This window comes from Macaca nemestrina, chromosome 2 (assembly GCF_043159975.1).
Source record: "Macaca nemestrina isolate mMacNem1 chromosome 2, mMacNem.hap1, whole genome shotgun sequence".
Taxonomy (NCBI): Eukaryota; Metazoa; Chordata; class Mammalia; order Primates; family Cercopithecidae; genus Macaca; species Macaca nemestrina.
In genome coordinates this window covers 136,084,126-136,090,677 of record NC_092126.1, presented here as the reverse complement: position 1 = coordinate 136,090,677, position 6,552 = coordinate 136,084,126, and positions in this window count along the sequence as shown.

Sequence of the window (6,552 nt, the reverse complement as noted above, 5' to 3'; positions counted from 1 at the left end):
AATATGTGCAGTTTACTGTATGTTAATTATACCTCAATAGAGCTGTTCAAAAAAATTTTTTTAAGCAAAGTCCAGGAGAAGGAAGGTACCATGGCTTAGTTAAAGAGTAAAATCTTTCTCATGGAGAAAGTGCTCTGTTCCTGGGTTGACATGAGCTGACATTTCAGCCTCTATTTCCTGGACATTGGACCAGGTGCTATATCGTTGAAATCACCCCTGCGATTTTATTTTTTTATTTTAAAAATGAAGACGGAATCTCACTGTGTTGCTCAGGCTGGTCTCAAACTCTCGGGCTCGAGCAATCCTCCCACTTCGGTCTTCCAAAATGTTGGGATTACAGGCATGAGCCACCACACCCAGCCACCCCTGCCAGTTTCGAAATAAGTAGATTTGCTTTCCACTTGATTCCTATATTCCAAAAAACCAAGCAAAGAATAGTTAGGAAATACTAGGTTTGGTGAACTGAACAAACAGTGAAAGGTGGGTCATATTTCAGAGAAAAGAGGATCTATCTCTATTGGTTAAATTCCTAGAATTTGCTGTATGGTCACAATTAAATTGGGGCCGGTGTGGTGGCTCACACCTGCAATCCCATGCTTTGGGAGGCCAAGGGAGGAGGACTGCTTGAGCCCAGGAGTTTGAGAGCAGTATGGGCAACCTGGTGTGACCTTGTCTTTCCAAAAAATTTAAAAACTAGCTGAGCTTGCTGGTGCATGCCTGTGGTCCCAGTTGCTCAGGAGGCTGAGGTAGGAGGATCACTTGAGCCTAGGAGTTCAAGGCTGCAGTGATCCATGATCACTCCAGCCTGGGTGACAGAATGAGATCCTGTCTCAAAAAAACAAAAAACAAAACAACAACAAAAAACAACAACCAAACCTAAATTGGGTTTATTTATAAATGTAGCTCTTTCCTTAAATGTTTAGAAGCATCCATTTACTCCTTTCAAAAGAAATGTATATGTATGTTGCTTTAAGTGAATGCATGACATTTATTGTATTGATGAACCATGATTTATTTGGCTTTCTTCAGTAACCTTCTTGTTGGATGTTTAGGTTATTTCCAATGTTTTACTGTTATATATCATAGCAGACAATTTGGTCAAGAGCAATTTGGCCGGAAGCAAATTGATTAAGCTGTCAGTATCGTTGGAATGCTGAATTCGTTGATAATGAAAGTTCTCAGTCACTATGTTTATACAAAGAGGAAATTTTTGTTTGCCAAGGGGAAATTTTGCCTGGAATGATTTTCCAACTTTTTATGCATCTTTCAGCAAAATCATCATTTAAAAAAAAATCTTAAGTTTTGTTTTCTTCTTTTCAACACCTCCCTATTTCCAATCAATTATGCCCTGGTGGCTGGGTGCAGTGGCTCACGCCTGTAATCCCAGCACTTTGGGAAGCTGAGATGGGCGGATCACCTGAAGCTAGGAGTTTGAGACGAACCTGGTCTATAGTCAGCGTGCTGGTTAGTAGGCCCAGGGTTAGTAGGGTAGTGGATTTAAAGTGAAATCATATAACTAGGCCATATGTTATTAGGAGGGCTGAGAGAGCTCCTGTTAATGGCCAAGGGCTGGGTTTAACTGTGTGGTAGGCGTGTGTCTGGTGGGTCATTATGTATTGTCGTGTAGGTAAAGGCTTACTAAAAGTGTGAAGACATAAGCTTGGATGAGGGCAACAGCGAACTCAGCCTGGCCAACATGGCAAAACCTCATCTCTACTAAAAATACAAAAATTAGCCGGGTATGATGACACGCACCTGTAATCCCAGCTACTTGGGAGGCTGAGGCAGGAGAATCACTTGAACCTGGGAAGCAGAGGTTGCGTGAGCCAACATTGTGCCACACTGCATTCTAGCCTGGGCAACAGAGTGAGCCTTTGTCTTAAAAAAAAAAGAAAAAATTATGCTCTGGTTTGGGATTAGACTAGCAAGGAAGCAACTGAAGCAACTATCGCCTAAAAGATGGAAATGACCCTAGTGTTCACCATTTCTTGTCTTGAATAGAATGTTCAAAATTTATGATATGTGCACTAGTGATTGAAAAACTAATTCTGATTCAGTTTGCTAAATTAATACTTTCAGGAAAACATGGCTGAGTAAACAGAGGAAGAATCAGTTACAGAAAATAAAATCTCTCCAGACTTTTTTTTTTTTTTTTTAGTGCAAGTAAAGTTCCTAGTATTATCCCTATCCAGGTAGAGAAAAAAAAAAAAAGTTAACCTCTGGCACCCGGGAACCAGTCTGATACTCACAGCAGGGCCACGGTGTTCTGCTGTTGGACAGACACAATCTCACAGAACACAGACAAGGTCACTCTGCAACCAGGATAAAGTAAACTGAAAAGAAGGTCATTGTGTAACCCATAAGATACCAAACATCTCTTTTTCTCATCTAACACGAATGACTGCTGCTGCTTTGTCAATTACAGCTTTATCCTTGATTTAGTTTGCCTTCTGTATGCATAAGACTTATAGTAATACTGAATTCTAGAATTGTGGCTGCTTTCTGACAGCACTGAATCTAGAGTGAGCCTGTTTCCTTAAGCCTTCCCCCAGATTACTCAACCAAAGCCCAAATCCTGTACTAGATTCTTTCTAACACCCTCTACGGAAACTCCCACAGTTCCCCAAGGTATTTATGCTCTCTAGTTTCCACCAGTAGCAAAACCAACTTGCTCAATAACAGGTGTGTTCCTGGGTGGTCTGGCTGAAGGGCATTGACAAGGTTCTTTAATTCTTTGTTCCTTTTATGTATTTGTTTTCTTTCAATAGCAAGGCTTTCTCTTTTCAGGCAAAACAGGAAAACCAGACCAGCAGAGAGGAGAGAGACCAGCAATCAGACCCTCCCAGAGACAATCACTGTTAACACACTGGTGCAGACCTTTCCTAATTTCTTTTCTATAGATATATGTTATACTTTCCCTCTTTAAAAATAGAACCAAATTATTCTATTTTGTAGTCTGATTTTTTTTTTCCAACTTACGACAGCGATGGTTTAATTTTATGCATTACCTTGGTTAGGTTATGGTGCACAGTTGTTTGGTCAAACACCAATCTAGATGTTGCTATGAAGGTATGTCACAGAAGAAATGTGCACCTACAATCAGCTGACTTTAAATAAAGGAGATTACCTTTGATAATGTGGGGGTGGGCTTCATCCAATCATGTGAAGGTCTTAGAGCCAAAACTGAGGTTTCCTGGAGAAGAAGGAACATGGAAATCTTCCTCAGTTTCCAACCTGACAGCCTGCAGATTTCAGACTGGGCTATAGCATCAGCTCTTGTCTGAGTTTCTAGCCTGCCAGCCTACCCTACAAATTTCAGACGTGACAGTCTCCGCCAATCATGTAAGCCAATTCCTTAAAATCTCTCTCTGTCTTCCTGAATTTTGTTTCCCTAGAGAACCCTGATGGACATAATGACCACCTTTTGATGTAAGCAGAGGCATACACTCTATCCTTTCTCTACCATATTCCTTAAAATGAGGCACACCCATCATATGCTTGCTCTGTCCTTTCACCAACTCCCTATTGATAGACATAAAACAATCTTTTTGCTTCTTCTTATTAACAGCCCAGAGCATATTTAATTGTCTGAAAGGGAATTAGAAATTTTAAATGTAGAGGAGAATAAAATCCCCCAAATCTGAAACATATTTACTTTTTTTTTTTTTTTTTTTTGTCTAAAGGAACAAAAAGGTCATAAAGCTACTCCACAGGGGATTGAAATTACCTGCACCCATGATTGCAATATTCTTTTCAACCAAATTGTCACAGAGACTACACTGCCATTGCCACCATTGTGTTTTCAACCAAATCCAATGAAGCCACTGTAAACCAGGCTATGATAGGACATTCTTGTAATTAAATTTTTTGCACACATCCTGAAAATATTTCCTTACATTAAATTCTCAGAAGATGAATTGCTGAGTCAAGCAATCTGCACTTTTAAAGCTTGAGATCTATAATTGTCCCCTTGGGATTAATTCCAATTCGTGTGTTTATTAGATAAAGTTTTTGAGCACCTCCTATATATATATATATGCTGGAGTGTGCCAGGCATGGAAAACAGAGACAAATAAGCTATATCCTTGGCTTCAAGGAGCTCATGGCCCCTTTCAGTTGCCTTTCTGCCTAGCACAATGAGCCAACAGCAGGCTCTCAATACATATTTGCTAAATAAGTGGATGAAAGAATAAATGAATGAATGCATATCAGTTGGCTTTTCCTGTGTAGCAAACGACCTTATCATAGGCTTAAAATGACCAAGAGTTATGATTTTTCATGATCCTGTGGGTCAACTGTGTCGTTCCTCTTGTGTGGGGTATGTGACTGATCGCTGTGGGTAGCTGGTGGCTCAGCTGGGGCTGTATGATCTAGCATGGCCTCACTCACCTATCTGGCATTAAGCAGACTAATTGGTCCTGAAGGGCTTCAGTTGTGAGGGCTCATCTCTGCTCCATGTAGCCTCTCATCCTCCAGGTGGCTAACTCAGGCTTGTTCCTATGGTGGACTCAGGGTTCCAGTGACCAGCAAACAAGGGCAAGTGCCAAGGCACAGTACTAGTCAAAGCTCTGCTTGGGGGGCTGGGCACGGTGATTCATTCCTGTAATCCCAGCACTTTCAGAGATTAATGTAGGTAGATCACTTGACCCTAGGCGTTGGAGACCAGGCTGGACAACATGGCAAAATTCCATCTCTACAAAAAAATAGAAAAATTAGCTGGTCATGGTGGCCCACGCCTGTAGTCCCAGCTACTTGGGAGGCTGTGGTGGGAGGATCACTTGAGTCTGGGAGGTTGAGGCTGTAGTGAGACGAGACTGTGCCTCTGCACTCCAGCCTGGGCAACACAGTGAGACCCTGTCTCATATATATATATATATATGTGTGTGTGTGTGTGTGTGTGTGTGTGTGTGTGTGTATATATATATATATGCCTGGGCCACATTTGTTGCTTTCCCATCGATTGACTCAAACCTCACAGTAAGCCCAGAGTGAAACTAGAAGGGTGTGGACCTAGGGTATGGCTCTCGCAAGGAAGATTCAGCGGCATTTTGGCAGTCTGTGCAGAAAAGGCATGCCTTTGCTTCGAAGCTCCTGGCCTGTGTCCAGTTACCTAGATGCTTAAGTTGGAAACTTGGTTCTTTGTTTTCGAAATTACACTTTGAACCCTGAACTTTTCCACTACATGTGTTTAGCTCTGCCTTCAAAGAACCCAGTGCGTTTGATTCCGGAGGCCATGGCTAAGAAAACCGTTTCTGGGGCCTCAAATGCATGTTCACCACCGTGTGCTTTGACCTTTTCCTTCATAAGTGTGGAGAATGATAAGTCAGCGTTGCTGAAGCCACCGGTGACTTATCTGATCTCTCCTCACGAGCACAGATAAAGTTCAATCTTTACCCTGGTCCCCCATCACATAGCCTATTGGCACTCCATTTGCTCAGCACTTGGAAGGTGATTGAAGGTAAAATTCCTTAGCATCAGTTAAACATTTGGCTCAGGATAGCAACATGAGAGACCTTTTGGGGCGAAAGGGGTGCCTGTCATTAAAAAAAAAAAAAAAAAAACTGCTGATTTTCAAAGAATCATTGCTAAAAGATCCCTTTACTACCACTTCTAGCCTGGAAATCTCTGCCTCCTGTTAAACACACGTGGCATGTCTGAAATGGGAGAAAATAGCTGGTAGAAATCTCTTGCATTCTTTACTTGAGAGGGCACAGAGGTTAATTTGGGAAATAGTTCTCTAATGGAAGCCAGATTGGGGAAAGTTAGGAAACAAATTTAAAAATCATGTCTACAAAGTAAGTGAGAAAGACGCTTTATTTATTTATTTTGCATTTAGAATAAATAACCATTTATTAAAATTTGGGGGTTTTGTTTGTTTTTTGAGGGGGACACATTTTTATGGCATGGGCCCCCACTTGCATGGGGCTGTCTCGGTCAGTTAGATGAATCGGATGATCTTAATAGCTGCAATTTATTCTCCCTTTGGGGACACCAGGTTCAGAAGACCACTTATAAGCTGTTTATTCTGGCGTATTTGATTCTGAGAAAGTCTTTTGACGTTATCGTATGGAGAAGCTTCCCTGCAAATGCAGAGTCAACCAAGTTTACCTTCTAAATTCTTCCCTTTCCTGTTGTCCCCCACTCCACAAACACCACATACACACACACTGAGACCGCACACACATTTGTCTTGTTGCCCTAGGAACAGTGTAGAACAGTGCTTCTCAAATTATCTGGGGATAAAAGGTCAGTTTTTGAGATTTCTTTTTTTGTTGTTTGAGACAGAGTCTTGCTCTGTTGCTCAGGCTGGAGTGCCGTGGCACGATATTGGCTCACTGCAACCTCCAGCTCCTGGATTCAAGTGATTCTCATGCCTCAGCCTCCCGAGTAGCTGGTGTTACAGGCACCTGCCACCACGCCCAGCTAATTTTTGTATTTTTAGTAGAGAGGGGCTTTTGCCGTGTTGGCCAGGCTGGTCTTGAACTCCTGACCTCAAGTGATCCACCCGCCTCTGCCTCCCAAATTGATGGGATTACAGGCATGAGCTACTGC